We start from the raw sequence: 20,939 nt of genomic DNA, 5'->3' as shown, positions 1-20,939 counted from the left end.
TACTGAGATTTAGGTGTGATAAGGGACTTTGGGGTTCAGAGGTAGCAAAACCATCATGCCCTAACAGCTCAAGAGGATATGGAAAAAAAACACCACCCTAACCATGACCTCTAACCCAGAAGTGAGCACTGAATGCCGCCAACACCATCTTCTTTCACAGGACTCAGATTCAATGAAGCAAGAACAGTGCTCTTGAGAATCAGCAGGGAGGCGGATGGCTGCTTCATTATGAAAAGTACCAGCAGGCGGTATGATGTTATGCTTCCAGCACTGTGGCTTTGTAAGAGACTGAACACAGAAGCAGCCAATGAGTTTTGTCAGTTCCAGACACCGATCTGCAGAGGGCTGAACCAGGGCATTGTGGGATGTGTGTCCCGTCCCATTCAGAAGAGATTATCTGAATGGCAGTCGCTCACATTGTGAGCTTCTTTGTGTGTCTCACTGGCCATCTGCTGCCCCAAGGAGTGAGATCAGTCACCCTCGACCCATGCAATTCACTCATCCCAAAAGAAGTGCAAGACTGCAGTGCCAAACTTTACTAGAATTCAACAGACTAAGCCAAGAGCTGCTATGTGATAAGTTTGTGTGTGTTTTGTATAGGTGTTTTCCATCTGCTCTTGACATCAAGCATCACAGACCTTTCAGGAATTGAAATTGTGACTAATGTCTGTCACTTCTCATTCTTAGTTTTACTGTCATTTGACTTTAGAAGATTGTTTCACACCAGTCATATGGACCGCTTTTTTATCACAATTCTTTTTGGTATTCATTTTTAAAGTGATCCAACTTACAATTTTCACCTGGTGTACAATAAAACAGCTGAAAAAAATCTCCTAGACCTATGCTGCAAGAGGGACCCCAGCCATATCTAGAATTTCAACGGGTGGGCTCTTTGACTTTGCCAGCATGCAAACACCGAGAACCCCCTAGAATTGTGGCGGTGAGTTCTACACAGGCAAGTTCCATTCACATTTAATTCAGAAAATATAAAAGTATAGTTACAAGTTAAACAGGACAGTTTTATTGATTTATTGTTTTCAGTTTAAAGGCTACCAGGTGCACATTCACATAAGCGTACTTTAATTAACACACAGTGAATGCAGTCTTGCTGCTCCAAACCAATGAGCGATCACAATTCTGCAACCTGATATAAAACATGTACACATCTACAAACATTACACCCAGCAAACAGTGATTATGTCTTCCTGGCTCGAAGAATGAGGTCATTATAAAAGTATGTATTTTTATAAAGAACAACTCTAAGCGGTTTTGGGAGGGGTGGTTTTGGGTGGTGGAGGCAGCTGGCCGCCTGGAAGACATGACTGGGCTTCTTGTTTGACCCAGCATGCCATAATTGCCAGCACACCATGTTTAAGACAAACTACCACACCAAAGACAACACACAGCGCCAAGGAGAAGGAAGAGAGAGAGAAACCATTGTTGATTCCAGGTGTTAGGGTGCGATCACTTGATAAAAGTAATGGGTTGGATCAAAGTGGCAGACAGGACGTGTGGAGTTGCCCCTGCACACATAGAACACACACAAAGTATATTTTAGTTTACCATACCAATTTTTGTCAGTACATTCAGCAGGACATTTTAACCATAAAAGTAATTATGCATTTACCTGTAGATGTGCTTTAAAGGGTAAAAAAGCGCCCTTAAAGGGATACTCCAAGGATGCGCTGTTTTCATTCAAATCAAAGCGTAAATACACGTAGAAAACATATACTTAAGTCGTGGCAGACACAGAAGAGCATACACCGCCTGCATTCAGCGGATATTCTCCGAAATGCCGATATGGTGATGTGGAGAGACACAGAGGAGACAAATTGTTGAATAAAGTCATTATTTTTGTTTTCTTCGTGTGCAAAAAGTATTGTCGTTGCTTCATAACGTTACGGTTGAATCACTGATGGCAGATGGACTATTCTAACAATGCTTTTCATACTTTTCTAGACCTTGACAGTGTATTTTACTTGGCAGTCTATGGGACAGTCACAAGCCACCCGGTTTTAATCCAAAATATCTTAAATTGTGTTCTGAAGACAAACAAAGCTTTTACGGGTTTGGAATGACACGGGGTAAGTGATTAATGACAAAATTTTCATTTTGGAGTGGAGTATCCCTTTAAGTTCAACTAATTTAATTTACAGTAATATAAATGTAAACCATAATACATTTTAACTGAAATTCAATTAAGTGTCCAAAAACATTACATGCAGTTCTTTTAGATGATATTATTTCTGTAATAAGTATGCAAAAGTGTACTTATTTTTTTACAGGGGAAATGATAGCATAATGCAACACTTGGCAATACAGGAAATAGCTTTTCCATTTACTTTGGCTGCTGTTACATCAATAATGTCAACAATAATTGACGAAGAGATATGATGGGCCAAGGTCTGTGTGCTATCAGACATAGTGTTTACCTAATACAGCACCACCATCAATACTAACTGAATATACTGTAACAGTGATTCAGTCTGCTGCCAGTTTCCAGCAAACTGTTTCTGTTGGCGCTAGACAGCCGTCTAGTCAAAAGCAATTTGTGAGAATATGGCGCAAAAGTGAGCATGTCAGTTTCCGTGAGAGATTTTGTTGATGTCAGACTAGTAAAGAATTTATTTAGCTTTGAAGTTAAAGGTTCACTAAGTACTGTAACTTACATTTTAAGGAGACAATGTAAATGGTGCTTGCCCATACAAAACTCAGCACCTTGATACTAGGTAATAGGTGTTTACTAATGTCAACAAGCCACACAATTTGAGTTATCTGTCATGTCTGTAGTTGAAAACTACTGCATAGCAAACATAACTAATTACTTCTACCTAAATGTTTAAGTGGACATATTAAAGGACACATTGCTTTTTTTTTTAAATGTACCAAAATCCTTTAGTTCACACCACAGCCGTGAACCATTTGCTACTTTCTATTGCTAGTCACAGCAGGTAGTATAATTAAGAGGGAAATTCTGTGTCATCGCTATTTTTGTTCTGATTTCCTGAAAGAGAAAGGAAGAGTCTGTGTGAAAGTATAAAAAAGTTAGCGCTGTCTACTTTTAAGTGTATGATGGTCTCAGAGCTAACAAGGACTAAAAGGCACACAATTTCATTAAAAGATTCATTATTTTGAATAATGCATATAATGGAAATTAAAGGAAAAAATAAATATATAGTAGAAGGTGTGTTGCATGCCTTTTCCAGACAGGAAAGGAGTTGTGTGCGTCACAGAACAATCCATAGCGGAAGGAAAGCACTGCGGGCCACCGTGAGCGAGCTCACAGGAAAACCATGCTGAAAGGAGGAAGATATGGGTAGGGGACAACTCTGCACTGGGCCATTTCTCATGGGAAAATGCAAGGATGCTTGGATATGACAGGTCTGGAGGGAACGGCATTAAGACACAGGAAGCCAGGCTTGACCTGTTTCCTCCCACTTCCTGAGACAGACACTCTCATAGCCTGCCAGTGGGCAGTAAGGCAGAGGGCTGCATTGGATCAGCACTGGAATGGGTGTGTTCTTCCAGCTGCTTCCGCTGTTCTTTTGCTTTGTAATGAACATTCATCACTCGGGACTGACCAAACGAAATGTCTATGAGGAGTTTGTCTTGGTTTTGAATTCTTGAATTCTTGCTTGAATTCTGTGGGTATCTTCAGATTCCCTGTCAGTCCAGACGCCACTATATTGTTTTCTCCTACTTACTTGCATTCAGAAAGACCGAAATCTCCATATGTTAGTCAAAATTTATATTTCAATAATACATTTTAGATCAGCATCATAAATTTGGCTTCTTTAGCTATGCTTTAGTATTTTAGTTAACATATCAAGTGTGCTTCTTTAAAGCATGACAAAAATTATTAAAATGTAATGATTTAAAATGTACTTTAAATTACACTATAAGTGCACATTTATTTTACTTAAGTGCACTTCTTATTCAGAAGGGATCTCTGACTCGTGACCATATATCATTGTTTTTCTAGGCTCAGATGATGTATATATAATAAATGGCGATGTAAGTAGATCCAATAAGATGACTGGTTCGTTCTGCAGTTTTTGGAGTATTCTAATATTTTGCAGTTTTACACTGTAAGGCTGTATTAATTGGGACAGTATGCTTTACTCTGTAGGACTAGCATTTTTCCACTGCTATGTTTTAGCACCTGACTCACACCAGCTAACCACACAAACACACAGTTGCTGCCCACTAATGGGCAGGATGCTGCGGTTACACACATCTATTCTACACCTTAAACACATCAAAACACACAAAACCAACAAGCTCCAAATGCATTTATTATTGGCTTAGACTTCATTGCTAGTATTAACAATGACAATTAGCTATGGAAGAAAAATAATGACAAATGTCTTTGAAACAAAAAAAGCATGTTGAATTGCACTAACTGAAAAAAAAATGCATTGCATTAACAGTGCTCGCATTTTAATCTATTGAATCTATTATCTATTAAAAAAATAAAACAAAGAATACACCTTACTGATGATGCAAACTATATACAGGCAAGCAAATGAAACCAGAATACTGCACATTAAACGTTTCCCATAAAGAAAACACTTAACATGGTTTTATTGTCTCATAATAACAATTAACAATTAATTAAAAATAACAACAATTTGTTTTCATTGGTTGCAGTATATAAGCCTAAACATTTTGCTGTTTACACTTTGTAGTGACATGCATCTCAATGTGCGTCCTTGTGATAAAATTTCAAAGAGATCTCTGATTTCATGAGTACTGTACATACATCATAATTTACGCCAGGTTATTGATGCACATTTAGGCCAAACGCCTTCCAGGTATTTCTCTCTCATGTTGACAAGGAAAAGAGTCATTTCCTTTGGGCATACACTGTTCTAGAGCCTTTTCCTGTCAGTGGGCCACTGACCAATCAGAAAGGGCCTTTTCTTCTTAAATGACATAGAGAAATCAGCCCACCCTTCCATGTCAGTTCCGGTTAGGTAGTTTTGGTCAAACATGCATGGGAACAAGGTTGGTGTACTATTCCTTACAAAACTGACAGTTCTTCATCTCAAGAATTAGCATAAGAAAACTTTCCAACAAAGAACATCCATAGTTAGGGTTTTAGTATACTTCATTAACCATGTCCTGCTCCATCTAGAACACAGTTTAGCATGCAAGTCTTTCAAAATATCCTCCATTGATCATGAGTGTGGATGAATGTGTTTGGCGTGTGTGCACTACCTAGTGGACCTTTGTTTTTGAACACTCGCATATGCGCTGTTCTCCGTGCAAGTTTCTGCAGACACAGAAATCGATCTAATGGTGAAAACTGCATCACACAGACTGTCAGTGAACCGAAGTAAAATACAGACGAAGAAAAGTACACTTTGGGCTAAAGAAAACCCATCTTCTGATCCAGAAGTCACCTCTGTTGGTCACATGGAAGTTTGTAGAGTCAGCCGCACCCTTGTCAGCTGGTGCTCATTTAATGCTTCGTTTCTAACGTTTGCTAGAGTTGTTTTCACATTCAGTCATCCTCTTCTGCAAAAGAACCTCCTCTGGACTGAAAGGAACATGTAAACACCCCAAAGGACCCTTCGCTCTTACATAACAGTGCTGCAGATTGTGGTTCCTGTCTACACCAAAAATCTGATCTCACCACCGGGAATTTAAGAGGCGTGCCTCTTACACAACACAGCACGAGCGCAGGACAGAATGGAAAATATTGTCAGAGAAAGACTCATAAACATAGAGGAGAACACGTTGAATCAGAACATGTTCTTTTGCAGACTTCAACTACCCTTTACACATCTGAATGCATTACTAGTTAGTTGTGTTTGCTAAAGCAAGCATCACAACCGCACATGGGTGTTCGCATGACATACTTTTGAGAAGCTGACATATCTTGCAATACATGGAAGCCCAATATAAAGTCTTATTGTAAGATATATTTGCAATGATAAGGGAAAGTGGCAGCCTCCTTGTGAAATAAATTCATAATGACGAGAAATAAAGTTGCAACTACACAAAATAAAGTCACAACTGTGAGATATGATGACTTCCATAGCAATGTTGTCAGATATAGTCACAATGATGAGAAAAATGGCAATTACAAGAAATAAAGTTATAATTGAGTCACTTGACAAGTCATAATGACAAGAAATAAAGTTGTAATTGAGTCACTTGACAAATCATAATTACAAGAAATAAAGTTATAATTGAGTCACTTGACAAGTCATAATGACAAGAAATAAAAGTTGCAATTATATGAAATAAAGTGAATGTTGTGAGATACAGTCAATGTGAGAAGAAATAAAATGATTACAAGAAATAAAGATGCAATTCGAAGATAGTCACATACTTTGACTTCCATTCCAATGTGATGCACTATACACCATTTAAAACTACTTTAATTCTAATTTTGCAAATTACTATAAATACAGCTTTTATGAGCTCATATTGATTGAGAGTCTACATGTAATATTTGTACTCTTAACTAACCATTTGTTATGAAATCATTCGTAGGCAAAGTTGTTTTAAATGGTAAAAAAAAAACAAAAACAAAAAACATGGAAGGCAATAAAATGAGCAAAAAAAAATCCATGAGCTTACACTCAATGAGAAATGTAAGCCATGTCTATGGACCAGACACTATGAGAGGGGCTGGGTTCTTTTGACTTGGGCCATTATAATAATTAGTAACACCCTGGCAACCACCCACAACACCCTAGCAACTTCTGTATGAGTGAACAGCACTCATATTTCTAGTTTTGCTGTGAATTATAGGTCATAGAGGTTCACAGAGTCTTTATGGGAAAATGGGCTCTGCTTAATGCACATTAAATCCTTAATCGTTTAGGATTTCAGAGCTCCCAGTTTATCATTCCACTACTCAAGACTATATGGCTTAAAACTGCATTTCTTATAGATTTCAAATAATATTCTAATGATATATTTGTGATATGACAAACTATAATAAAGTGATTAATAAAAACAGCACTAATGTTTTGTCAATGCAACTATTTCTGTGATTACCATGGTAGGCAAACAAGACTCTTTTTTAGCACCGAGTAAAAATATGCAGTCTGACTAACTTGTAACCAAAAGTTTGTAGTTTGTTTGAAAATGCTGTTGCAAACCCCCTTATTCACACCCTACACTTCCAGCAAACATCATATTTCCGCAGGCCGGCCAAAGCCCTGATAAACAGTTGTCTGGATGAGGAAGAGAGTAAGAGTCGTCTGTCCTGGAAACTAAAGAGAAACACTGCATGTATAATTAAAAGCAGCTGTGGCTGAAGGCTGATCATTATTCTGGAGGGAAGGCCTGGGAAAAGTGGATGATGTCATGAGGAGCCCATCTTAAAATGGTTATATGTAGCGTTTCTGTTTATCACCAGAGGGTTGGAGCACACTGGGAATAAAACCATTTCTCAGTTTGTGGTAAATCTCGTTAGAGAAACCAGAGAAAACAAACTGTTAAAATAGTGACAGCCTGATCCTTTTCTCTAACTGGAAACAGTGCCGTTTCTCTGAGAAGTTGTGGTCATCTCTGATTTTACAGTAATTCTGAGCTCATTTGATAATGTGCGGCATAAAGACGACACAATGGCGCACAGCTTTCCCAAGGTCCATTATTAAAACACAAGCGGGATGCTGATAAGATCATATTTTACAGTTAAATAGTAGAGAGGCTGATTCGAGGTCCTTGAGTTTCCAGTGTGGTGTGACCACAATAAGCCCCCGAACCGCTCAGTGCCCCCCTCACCCAAACGGACGCCTAGACTAACCGACCTATGGCTCCCAAAATTACAGCCATGGGCACACAGCACTCCTCATTATTATGTGCTACATGACTAAAACTCCCTATTTCTTGGAAGCTTGTGTGTCCGCGTGAGACAAGAATAACCAGCAGAATTTACTAAGAGCAATGCAAATTAGCAAAGGGTTGCAAACAAGAAGATCTGATGATGATCAGATGCAGATAATCTACTAATGAGAAATGATAATTGGGTGCATGTAATATGAAATGGGAGCATTAAATAATGGTGCAAATACCAGTAAATTGAGTAGCGCAAACCTTAGTGAATCATGTTGCAAGATTCATTTAAATACTCTCCTCACAATAAATCTAATTTTGCAACTAATACATATAAATCAGCCACAATAATCCATGCTTTTAACCCTCCTTCAAAAGGAAGAACACGTGAACTTGCCAACTAGGAGGTTAAACAGAAGCAAAGGTATCGACTACTTAAACGCAAACTATTCTTGCATTCTGTCACATTTGCACCTTTTGACTTAAGTGGTTAGACTGGGTTAGGTCCAGACTCCAGAATCAGCAAATTCACCTTAATCCGCACATGCCAAAAAATTAAAAAGAGGGTTTGGGTTTGCCAAGGACAATGTCGGCCCTGTTTGATTTGGACTAATGTGAATTCCCTTTCACCATGTGTTGACTTTCCAACATCCCTGCTGGATGTTCAATGGTTCTTTGGCTTCCAGAGCTGTGGGTGTTCAGATGAGCGGTCGGGCACGTGCTTGAGCTGGATTCGGTTTCATACTGGTGTTGAACGTGAAGAACGGATAAGATGACAGACCTTCTACTAAATCCAGATTTGCTTTGGCTTCATTTTGGATTTGTCTCGTATTGATGAAGTTTGCATCATTGATTCTGTTACTTTTCTATTTAATCTGCTTTGAAAAGCACTACATAAATAAAAGTGACTTGACTTTAATTCAGCATACTTTCCTTCTCCAAATGTAAGACCTCTCCAACTGGCAATTAACAATTTTCATACTATTTACAACATTTCAGATTCTTTTCTGCCTTAAAAAAGTACATTTTTAATACATTCAAAGGACCTGCAGGAAACATATCCGTTCAAGAAATGCAAATCTAGTTTACTATGTATTACATGTAATGTGCAAACATCAAATCAGTTTTCAAAGATCATAATGCACTCAACTCAATTACACAAATTTTCAGTCACAAGTTTAAACAGCCAGTCTGTTCGAGTAACTGGCCTCTGTAAATGTTGGCAGTGCTGGTCTGAGGGCATGTGGTGACACTAATTGAGTTGAGCTGGGCTAAAATAAGCTGTGAAGATGTTATCACGCCTTCTCCAGTGTTGTACCGTCTCCATGGCCTTTGTGCAATTACATGCTTCTGCTGGGCCCCAACAAGCGGCCCAGTGTTGAGTTTGAGCCAGGTTTAGTGAAAAACAACAGAACTCAAGGAGCACCAATACCTATCGCATTCCTCCATCACAAAGAAATTGGGTCTCTGCATGAAAATGGGGGTTAATTAGGGAGAAAATCCAGCAAAAATTCTGTACGGCAGCAGTTCAGACATCTGGGAACAAGGGTGCTTCTTCCAGCCCACAGCACAAAGGCATCAAGGCACTTTAGAGGGTGGATTAGGGCTGAGAGCCCACAATGACTAGCAGTGGAAAAATGAAAACAGGAGAGACACGTGACGCATGCCAGGTCCAGTCTCTATTCTCTCTCTGTTACTCTCCTCTTTCCTTTTCTCTGATAAAAGCTAAACAGCATGGCAATAATTACCTTTTCCAAACAGCTGGCTAACCTAGTCAGCAAACATTTTACAGCCAAATTGTTTGATGGACATTTGGCAATTCAGTCTGACCAGTAAGTTAATTATCCTTCACATCAACAAAATAAATGTTGCCTGACAAGAAAACTCTATAAATTATACCTTCAGTATCTTCAAAAAAGGGACACGAAGTGAGCTGCGGTGGAAAAAAGTGCATGGCACATTTTACTTACATATTTTCTTACATATAAATGTTATAAATTCAAAGTCTAGTATTTACATTTCTCAAAATAACTCATCCTTACAGCTGTTAAACTTCATGTACTTCATAGAGCAAGTGTGCATGTGTGCAATTAAACGAAACGGGTACTTACTAAAATATTCGTAAAGTAGTTGTTGTTGGGCGTAATATAATATTAATAAAATAAAAGGTGACTTAAGTGTACTTAAATAGGTTACACTTTCATAGTTGTTGTTTTTTAACACACTTGTGTACATTTTTAATAAGAGCACTTTGTAGTAATACCATATTTAAATTTAAATTTAAATTAAATTAAATTTATGCATTTAGCAGACGCTTTCATCCAAAGCGACTTACAGTGCATTCAGGCTATCAATTTTTACCTATCATGTGTTCCCAGGGAATCGAACTCACAACCTTGCGCTTGTTAACGCAATGCTCTACCACTTGAGCTTTAACATTTAATAAAATACTACATAGTACAGTTTAAATAATTATATTTTAATAAACTTTTTTCATGCTTTAAAGAAGTGCACATATTTTGATGTATTTACTAACATACAAAACCACATGTTAAGTACTTTTCATTATAAATTGTAGTGTGTTATTCTATATTTAATTTAAAGGTAATATATTTAAATGTATTAAACTGCAACAAAAATTCAGCTTATTGCATTTAAATCGATACTACAATACATATTGATTTAATTTTTATTTAATATACAATTCATTATCCTAAACCTTTAGTTTTAGTATATTCATGTAAAGTACTCTTTTTAAAAGTATGCTAAAAAGTACTTAAAATGCAAACTAATAAGGTGTGTGCTGTTAAAAATTAAATGACAAACCAAGCATCCTTGGGATCATTGTAATATGACCTTTGCAGCTGAGAGTTCACAATGCTTCATCAGTATTCTAGCCGGAAAGGCGGTGTGAACTCTGCAGCTCAAAAGGTCACCAGAGAATGCTACATTATTACAAACAAACAAGAGCTATCTAACTTTACCTTGCCTTAGAAGAGTTTTTAGAAAAGTTTTTGGAAAACTTTTGATGATTTTGTACTAATACTTTTGGTAGTGTTGGGTTGCTACCTGATGTCCAATGTACAATCTAGGTCCAAAAGCAAAAACCATAACTAATGAATTAGTAGGCAGAGCATAAAAAGCAATATAATTTTTATAAACAGTTATAATCATTTCCATGCATGCCACTTGCTTGGTTGTCACTCACTCAGTGGAAGACACTGTCTCGTTGACAGAAACTTTGGATGGAGATCAGATGCACAAAGACATTACAAGCTCAAATGACGCCTGGACAGAATTCAACCTCAGAAACGTTAGACCAAACTCAACATTAAAATTCTACACTGCAGCTCCATGTGCTTACAATTTACCAACAATTATCAGGTGCATTAGCGTCACTGAATAAACTTGGCACGCAGTTGCCACACTGCCAGATGTTCAGGCGCAGTTACCTGGCTCTTACACTCAATTGAAATCAAACAACATAGCTAATTTGTCACAATCAAGAGATGGAATTTAACTGCTAGTCAGCAGTAAATGTAGTGTGTAGTGACTGCAGTAGGCATGAGGCTTCTGTGCCAAAAGGGAAATGAGAATGCATCTCGATCAGTTACGAGAACCAATGATGTAATTTGTATCTCGATCACATCTGTTGTGATTGGATTTGTGTTTAGTGTTTATGAGTGACTGTGGGAATGCGATTTGAAGTCAGAAGTTCCGATTTAGAAACTGACCTGTGTAAGCACTAGTAATACATTGTTAGTCGACTTCGTTTGATGCTAATGTCATTCCACAGTACTCTGACATGTGGATGTGATACCGCTTTTTTATCTGTTTTTATCGACAGTCGGATGCGATGTCATTCACAACTCCGACATCCAACTTCCGAGGTAAATGGAACTCAGCATAATATGACATTTCACAAGCTGAACTTCATAATGATATCAGAAAAACAGAAAAGAAAGAAACTCACACAGGTTTGGAACAACTTGAGGGAGAGTAAATGATGACAGAATTTTAATTTTTGGCTGAGCTGTCCCTTTAACCAAAGATTTTTAGAAGATTATGTCAAATATAGTATTTCTGATGCATACTGTCATAGGCAAAACTCCAATTACGGCTTAAAATATATCAGAGTGCAAATTCCATTATGATGTGGCTGCTCTGATCAAAAAGCCGGCTTGGTTTGATGCCGGAGGAGTGTGTGCTGGTGATTATGGGGTAGTGTTTCCATGACAGAGCCACTTTGGTATAAACCTTCTGCTGCTGCTGAAGACACATGTATACTGTTCTGAGATGACCTTCCTCTACCAAATCCACGGCTTTATTCATAATAAAAGAGTCTGCAGCTGATGTTTTGAGCCCAATTCATCTCAGCACACTCTGGGAATCCAGCTGGTTTTTGGATGCTCTTTGAGATCTTGAGAACAAACACTATGAAGCAGCGACAACAAAGAAGTGTGCGCACACACACACACACGCACACACACAGCCTGGAGATGGGGGGTGGTTAAGACTCTTGAAGACACAACAAAGAAGCATCAAGACTCTTCGTGAGCAATATGCGGTGGATTTTGCACAGTGTAAATCATTAATAGATTTGTCCTATTAACTTAAGGCCCCTGCTATTAAAGAACATGTGGGTTGAGATTATACTGCTCTATACTTTTGTGTTTATTTTCAAAAGTATATCTTCCAAAACAAGCATCCTTTTGGAAATAGTAGGCTGTAGGTGTTTTTGTGCAATCTTTCTTTAAAATAATTACCACTTGGTATATCCAAAGAAATAAAAATCATACATTTTTAACTGTTGCTTAAGTGTCCAAATATTTTTGGCCACTGTGTCAATGCCATATTCTTACAGTAACAGAAAAAGAAGAGACACATAAGAAAAATAAGAGCTCAGTATTGTTTTATATCTATAGTAAATACAATGACAGAGAAAGAAAGATTCGTTGCAAAATGATTAAGCATATTCATGTTGGAAGAATGATGCTACTACACTATCCTCGAGCCTGACGCGCGCTGTTCATAATATTGTGACATGCATCTATCAGTTAGTTATACATGTCTCCTTACAGATGCTGATGGTTTTTGGACAACATATACAAACTAAAGTATAATCTATATTCGACGAAAATAAATGTAAGTAATACAAACGTCTGTTACGCTCAACTTTGACAGATTCAACCTCAAATTTCACAGTCTTTACACTGAACTAGATATCAAACGCATCGCGGAAATATTAAGAAAAGTTATCCACTCACCGCGGCTGAAATGAAGACAACTATTGGGCAATTAATTATTGTCATTAGACATTATTATCTTTAGACAACAAAATCCTTCAATGTGACATAATCTTCCAGGACAAGTACATGTCGTTCTCTCCTCGCGCGCAGAACGCCAAATGAATATCAGGAGCGCCTGCCCTGAAACCACACCTCCACCCTCTCCAAACTCTCTCTAAAACAGACTATTGAGTTGTTATTCACATTCCTGATGAAGTTATTCACTTAAAGGGATACTCCATCCCAAAATGCATTTTTTTCTTTAATCACTTACCCCCATGTCGTTCGGAACACAATTTAAGATATTTTGGATGAAAACCGGGAGGCTTGTGACTGTCCCATAGACTGCCAAATAAATAACAGTGTAAAGGTCCAGGAAAGTATGAAAAGCATCGTCAGAATACTCCATCTGCCATCAGTGATTCAACCGGAACGTTATGAAGCGACGAGAATACTTTTTGTACACGAAGAAAACAAAAATAACAACTTTATTCAACAATTCCTCTCCTCTGTGTCTCCAAATCAGCGTAGCGCCATTTTGACAAATAAATAAATAAATAAATTTAAAAAAAAGATATACCTACATCAGCCTTCATCAGAAATGTTGATAATTATGCCATAATTACACAAAGTGATTACTTATTAAAAAAAAAAAAGTCTGTTTTTTGTAACTTTTTTTTAAAATGAACTATTCATGGAAATCAGTCTGACTTCCCATGACTTCTGTCACAAAGCCAATATAACCAACATGAGCTTGACCAAACCAAGAGCATTTTTAACATAAAAGCAGCATTGCATACAAAAATGAAATTCCTCTGATCATTTACAGAAAGCCATTGTATGGCTTATAAAGGCCTAAAGTAAAACTTTCTAATAGTGTTTTATTTATTTATTTATTGTAGCTTAAAAGCATCTAAACCAATTCACTCTTATTTTATAATAAAAAGCAGCATCAGTATTCTTTAAAAGTTCTCCCTTTGTATTCAGTGGAAGCAGTTGTGTTCAATGGAATTTTGTGATCTATTACTTCACTGTCTTGTGTTCCTAAAGGTGGTCTGTCTAGACTCTGGAGACGGGACATTCTGCACATCTTCGTAAACACATATTAAGATATCTAATGTGTTAACAAGAAAGGCCTGGTTTCAATTTCTACACTTTGAACTCTCTCAAACAAATTCCAGACTGTTTTGTCAACAAAAACAACTTTTTTTTCACCGTGCATTGTCGGCTTCACAACATTGCAAATAGTTTTACATTCAGAGACAGCTACATTACACACTGCATGAAAGGCAATATTCAAAATGGCATAACAGGAGCACTTTAAGGATGTTAATGAAACTGAATTGCTGTCAGGTTTAATGGTCAATGACAAAGTCAAGTGAGTTTTAAACACAGCCAAGCAAAAAAAAACTTTTTTCAGTTTCAGTAAAAATGGAGTCAGATAAATGGCATTTGTAAAAAAAAAAAAATATACATAATTTAATCAGTCACTTTCAAATTCCATTTTTATTCTTTCAACCAGTCTTTGAAACACATGCATGCAGGGTTGTGAAGTATTTGCCAACACTTCATATCTTAAAAAATTTCCCCTCCTCATTTATTTTCCACAGACAGTTTAATTCTCTACCAACCCTTTGACCTCTCGTCTCAAATCTAGTCAGCCAGCCAGACTATTAGGATGCATGTTGTCTATGCTTGACTGGGTAAGCCTTTTGCCTGAAATAGTTCATTGTTACTACCGCCTCTGCATTTCTTTTTCCATTGAGGTCACATCTGTTTAGAAGGTCGTCCTCGTTCACACAGACACGCGTGGGTTGATCGTAGCCTGCAGCTGTAGCGGTGAGCGCTGATCACACAAACATCATTACACACACCATTATTACCCCGGCTTCCCCTCTGGTTTGCCCACATTGCAGTCTGAGTGCAACATTTCACATCTCAAGGCTCCTTGTTAATGACAACAGTGATCGCTCTCACCACAGTCATAGCCGAGGGGCCAGAGAGTTAGAGATCTCAAGAGCAGAGAGACATATAATCATATCATGCAATGTAAACAATATCAGAGACCCAATGGGATTCGAACCAATCAGCCTTACTATTCATTTCACTCCACCGAGGCAGATAGAAACTCATCATGAGTCTTATTGACACGGAGGATAAAGGAAGATTGAAGTTTGCACAGTGGGATTTGAAGACAGATTAAAGGAAAAGTTTAATAAAGGCCCCAGAAGGGTGGGAATCAAGAGCCAGTTCCTTATTCAGAGCTAGTTCTGTGGGTTTTTTTATTCTAAACATGATGTTTGGTTCCATTAACAGTTCTTCTTCAGTGTATGCTTGTTTCCACAACTGCTACTAAATTTACGCTATGGTCAACTGAATTTTAGTGAGCTGATGGTTTGTATTGTGCACATCACCTTAAATGACATCTGCATCAAAAACCTTTCACATGCACACAAGATTTTTTTTTTTTTCAGCAGCAGCAGAAATTCCTTGTTTATTAAAAAAGAAAGAAAAAAAAGTGAAAAAAAAGGCTTAGGGCCAGATTTACTACCAGTGCCAATGCAAACCCTCTTTTGGCGTTACAAAACAACTGTCAGAATTGACTAAAGACATGCAGTGAAATTTTTTTCAGCTGTCTTTATTGCATAAGCATTTGTAAGATTTTCCCTTACAGATGCAAAATTTATGGGAGGAGAATATTTACAGTAAATAAAGATTTGTGGTAGTCAGTTTACTGGTATTTGCGGCATTATTTATGGCCCCCAAAAAGAATCAGAATCAGAAAGAGCTTTATTGCCAAGTGTGTTTACACACACAAGGAATTCATTTTGGTGTCAGGAGCTTCCAGTACAGAAAGTACAAACATAGTGCAGACATAAATATAATAAGCATGTCTTAACCCATTTTGCGCTTGACACGGCTAGTTGCTAATTTGTGCTGCTTTTGGTAGACTGTTTTGGTCATTATGGAAATGATCTGGTAGTGTCTGTGTTTAATTTGCACATTTGTCACTTTCCACTCCCAATGGCACTTTTATGAGATTGCGGTCTCAAGCACATTTTCCCTTAGTAAATCTGGGCCTTGAACTATTGATTGTGATAAGAAAGACAAAATAAAACAAAGGGAATAAATTGATATCAAATCTTCATATTGTGTTGTCCTCACTGTCTGCATTGAGTAAAAAAACAACCAAAAAAAAAAACAATCAGGTTCCCAAATTAATGACTCTTCGGAATTGGTTCTTTTTAATGAATTGGTCAAAAAGACTCAAATTTGTCTCAAATTTACACATAAGAATAGGTTGGAGTAAAACTGAAAAATAAAAAAGGTGAAAAGGAAAAGTAGCCTTAAGCAGCTATTTGTACCTGATTTAACCCATAAAAGTAGTTTTGTTGTTACATATTAATGATGTCAGTTGATTCAGTGATGTTAAATGATATTTGTGACTTGAATAAAACCAGTTTAATAACATGTGTTTTTAGTATTCCCTATGTAGAGGAAGAGGAGGGGCTAAGTGTGCTAAAGCTAGTGGCAAGACATCACGTGTGTTTGAAATAATTTCCTTCAACTGGAAAACTGTTTGACTGCTTCCATGTTGTAAAAAATGTTGTGTTCCATTTGAGATGACACTACCTTCTATACACTAGATTAGGTCCATAGTGTATAGTATAGTGTAGCTATAGTAGATTTAGAGTTATAGTGTATAGTAGAGGTGCACAGTGAGTAGAACACAACCACCGACTCATAACTCACGGGTTGTTCATATGATCTAGTTAATGTTACACATTCGGAACAGAGTATGGTCTCATTAATGGTAAATTAATCTAGAATTGTTAAATTCTGTGTGTAGTCAGAGTGAATTTTACATTGGGAACAACTGGAAAGTGTATTATGGAACACACACAGCTAGAGACAAATGTTCACGGGAAGAGGGAATATTATAGGAAGTATGCTATATGAGTCTCACCCTTAACCATGTTACTCTTCCCATATAATTACAGAGCTCCAACAACAATTCCCTGGAAAACGAACAAACCCGTCACAAGCTTTTATATTTTAGTTCGAATGTGCAACGGATTCTCTTATATGTTATTATGAGTCAAACCAGAAGAATGAGTGGTGAGTTTGCTGCGCTGTGGGTTACAGCGAGTCACAGCTCAGAACCATATTCCCTCTGAGGAATGCACAGGAACCTCAGCCACTCTCCAAAACCAAGTGTTCTACCTTCAGCAGTCCAGTGCAGCAGCCAGTGTCACATCCACAGAATGAAGGAGGAAGAACATATGCAGTAGTACATTCATGAAGCTCTGGTTTAGTTTGTGGAGCTCGGTTTGAACTGGGCATGTACTGGAACATGTCAGAGAAGACATGTAGTGTGAAAAGAACAGCTATCCAATAACTTTGAAAGTCGTATGCTGTATGGATGGCATAAGTCATTTTAACTGAGTGTCTATTTACATTAAGTGCAAATAGCCTGCCTTGTTAGCTTAGGCTGTTTACACTAACTCTGCTTTTGTCTGGCTGAGTCAGACATATTTACAAAAGAGACCCATCTGGTAACAGGAGCAGTGGGGTAAGGAAAGCAGATATAGTTTTGATTGCGACTGACATGAGTTTGAATCTTTTTCCAATCCCATTCTTTCCTTTATATCATATATTACAGAAGCATTTTGAACGGTTTGTTAACGGGGTAAAATATTGATTCTGTGCAGAGTTACTGTATTATATTCTGTAATTTGCCTGAGAAACAATAGAACTGTTAATTACTAAAAGTTCTTTCAATTAAATAATAAAATTAATAATTGCATAATATTTGTAAATATTATTAATATAGTTAAACACTTAATCAGAAGTTCAATAGCTGAAGAAAAAAAAATGTTCAGTAGCTTTTTTTTTTATATTGATCTTTTCTATTGAAATTGGTATCCAGAATGGTTTTATGAGGGACAAAAAAATGGAACTCACCAATTAATTTAATACTTCATTTCATATAAATATTCAATGTCTATGTTTTATTTCATATTAAGAAGGTCCTGTTGGTCCTCAGCCTTGATGCTGAGAAAGCATGTGATTGTGTGGACTGGGTGTTCTTGCAGCACGTCCTTAATGAGATGGGTTTTGATAAACATGTACGTGTTAATGGTCATATCTCGGACAGATTTCAGCTGAAAAGAGGAACCCGCCAGGGATGTCCTTGGTCACTTTTTTTATTCGTATTGAATCGTTAGCTGAGATAATTTGGAGTAATCCGCTGATTTTGGGTATCTCAGATAAAGTGAGGACACACAAGTTATCACTTTATGTGGATGATGTTATATTATATATCAGGGACCCCAAATCCTCTATACCCGAGCTCTTAAAATGTTTACAATTTTTCAGTGAAGTCTCTGGGTATAAAGTTAACAAGTGACAGTCTGAAGCCATGATGATGAAGGGAAACTGGCCAGCTGAACTAAATGAGATGGTTAAATTTGATTGGCCAACACCTCTCAATTGTACAAGGCTAATTATGGAAAATTGGTTGATCAGATTTAATTGGATCTGAAAAACAGGAAATACTGCCACTTTCTCTTTTTTGGAAGGATTGAAACAGTCAGAATTTATATTCTTCCCAGACTGTTATATCTATTTCTGTCCCTCCCTATTTGGATTCCAGCGGCCACCTTCAAAAAAATGCAAAAGATGATATCAGTTTTTATTTGGCAATGGAAAAAGCCCAGAATAAAATTCTCACAACTGACTAGCAGTAAAGCACAAGGAGGTCTTAACCTCCGTAATTTGAAACTGTATTACTGGGCAGCACAATTACACAGGGCAGCTGAGTGGTTAAGAAATAATTAAGAAACAACATGGTTGTCTTTGGAGCAAAGTTCATGCAACGGGGTGTCGCTTCAGGCATTGTTATTTTGTTCTAAACAAACATGGAATAAACTGAAAATTATTAATATCTGGATGAGGTGCACCCAGAGGGTTTTGCGTTGGATAAGAAAAAAAATAAACACCCCCCAATCTATATCCAGAGCAATGAAGATTACAGAAATATTCGATTTTTTTACCAGGGAAATTAGATCTAGGATTTAAACAATGGGAAAGTAAAGTTAGCGACAATTAAGAACTTACTTAATGTCTCAGAAAGAATGGTCACTTCTTAAAAGGCAACCTACTGACCTAGAAGCTTTCTTTATCAATGCAAGCAAAAAGTCCAAATGTGATAAAATAGTGTCACAGTTGTACAAGTATATCCTGGTATAAACCGTTGCCGCCCACTGTCAGTAAATGGAAAGGGAAAATTTTAGGGGTGTATACAATGGAAAAAATTACACTTAAGCTTAATCTAAATACTAATCTATTCAAAAAAAGGTGGAGCCCTTTGATTAACTACTTGGATTTGACATTGTAAGGCAGTATATGCGACAAGTATTGGTGTATAAAGGTACAGAGGTGTATTGTTATTATTATTCTCACTCTTCCCTCTGTGGGGGATATTGGTAAGATGAATAGGACAAAGGTTTGCCGAACTGTTCTCTCTTTATTTTATTCATTCTTTTTTCATATCAATATCAGGTAACTAATGTGGAAAGCTTTGAATGTAATGTTTACATGGAGATGTAATACCAAATACCTTGGTTCAAAAAAAAAAAAAAAAAAAAAAAGAAGAAGAAGGTCCTGTTCTGCGGTGGCTATTACGGAAGAATACACTCACATTCACCATTATAAACCTGTGGACAGCAGACTATCACCACATATGACCACTCTGAAGAAATATAGCCTCACAGGACACATAAAATGCTAGTATTCCATTCTCCGTCCAACACAGACACTTTCTTCTGTTTATAGTGAGTGTCTTGCCTTCTGCCTGACCTCTGCTGTGTTTTAAACTGCTGTCTGTCGCGTAAATAGACAGGAACATTGTTATTTTGAGCCCAGGAGACATGAGTGTACCCTTTCTTCACCTCACAAGATACAATAACACGTTTTCAGGCTGCCTCTTTACACTGGCTGAAGGCCTGTTTGCACCACAGTTCATTCTAAATAGCTTGTAATAGTATTAGTGCACCCCAAATCATATAGTGAATTTAAAAAGTATTCTAGAGCTGCTGCTTATACTTTTTCTGGTGGATTTTTGAAGTGCAGCCTACATCTGTATATACTATAGAGACTATAGACTATAAAATGATTAATTAAGGCATACTATGTTTCTCTGTTCCTTACTTTGTATACTGTTCTGCATTAAAGGGGTAGTTCACCCAAAAATGAAAATTCTGTCCTCATTTACTCACCCTCATGTCGTTCCAAACCTGTATGAGTTGCTTTCTTATGTTGAACATAAAAGAAGATATTCTGAAGATTGCTGGTAATCAAACAGTTGGTGGTTCCCATTGACTTCCATATTAGGAAAAGAAATACCATGGGAGTCAATGAGAACCACCAACTGTTTGATAACCAGCAATCTTCAGAATATCTTCTTTTATGTTCAACATAAGAAAGGTTTGGAACGACATGAGGGTGAGTAAATGATGACAGAATTTTCATTTTTGGGTGAACGTTCCCTTTAAAAAACATGAAAACAAATAGCAATGAGAGGGTTTTTGTGCATCAAGCACGTTTGAGCATCTGTTTACCATTTTGCTAAGTAAATGATGAAAGCAACTATCATTTTAACTTACTTTACATTGTCTTTTTTCTTGTCTTTTATGGAAAGCTGAAATTTCTAAAACAAAAGTTAGTTCTCAAATGTTAAATTGGGTTTAGAAACTGACAACCAATAAATAGTTACATCACTAACATCACTTTTCTAACATCTAACTAACATCCACCTCAAGCAACTGGTGTCAAAGTGATTTTTGAATGAAG

General features: G+C 37.2%; 1 protein-coding gene across 1 annotated transcript in view; it reads right to left on the bottom strand.

Moving 5' to 3' along the window:
* LOC109048681 (rho guanine nucleotide exchange factor TIAM2-like) overlaps nt 1-13,226 on the bottom strand; it is a 33,507-nt gene extending 20,281 nt beyond the window's left edge. The window contains exon 1 of the mRNA XM_042777403.1: nt 13,065-13,226. The gene's annotated coding sequence lies outside the window, so the exon portion shown is untranslated. The remainder of the gene's footprint in view (nt 1-13,064) is intronic.
* Nucleotides 13,227-20,939: the final 7,713 nt, after the last annotated feature.

Source organism: Cyprinus carpio, chromosome A20, assembly GCF_018340385.1.
Source record: "Cyprinus carpio isolate SPL01 chromosome A20, ASM1834038v1, whole genome shotgun sequence".
Classification (NCBI taxonomy): domain Eukaryota; kingdom Metazoa; phylum Chordata; class Actinopteri; order Cypriniformes; family Cyprinidae; genus Cyprinus; species Cyprinus carpio.
Note: the sequence above shows the minus strand (reverse complement) of the source record. Positions and strands in the feature narration are given on the sequence as shown.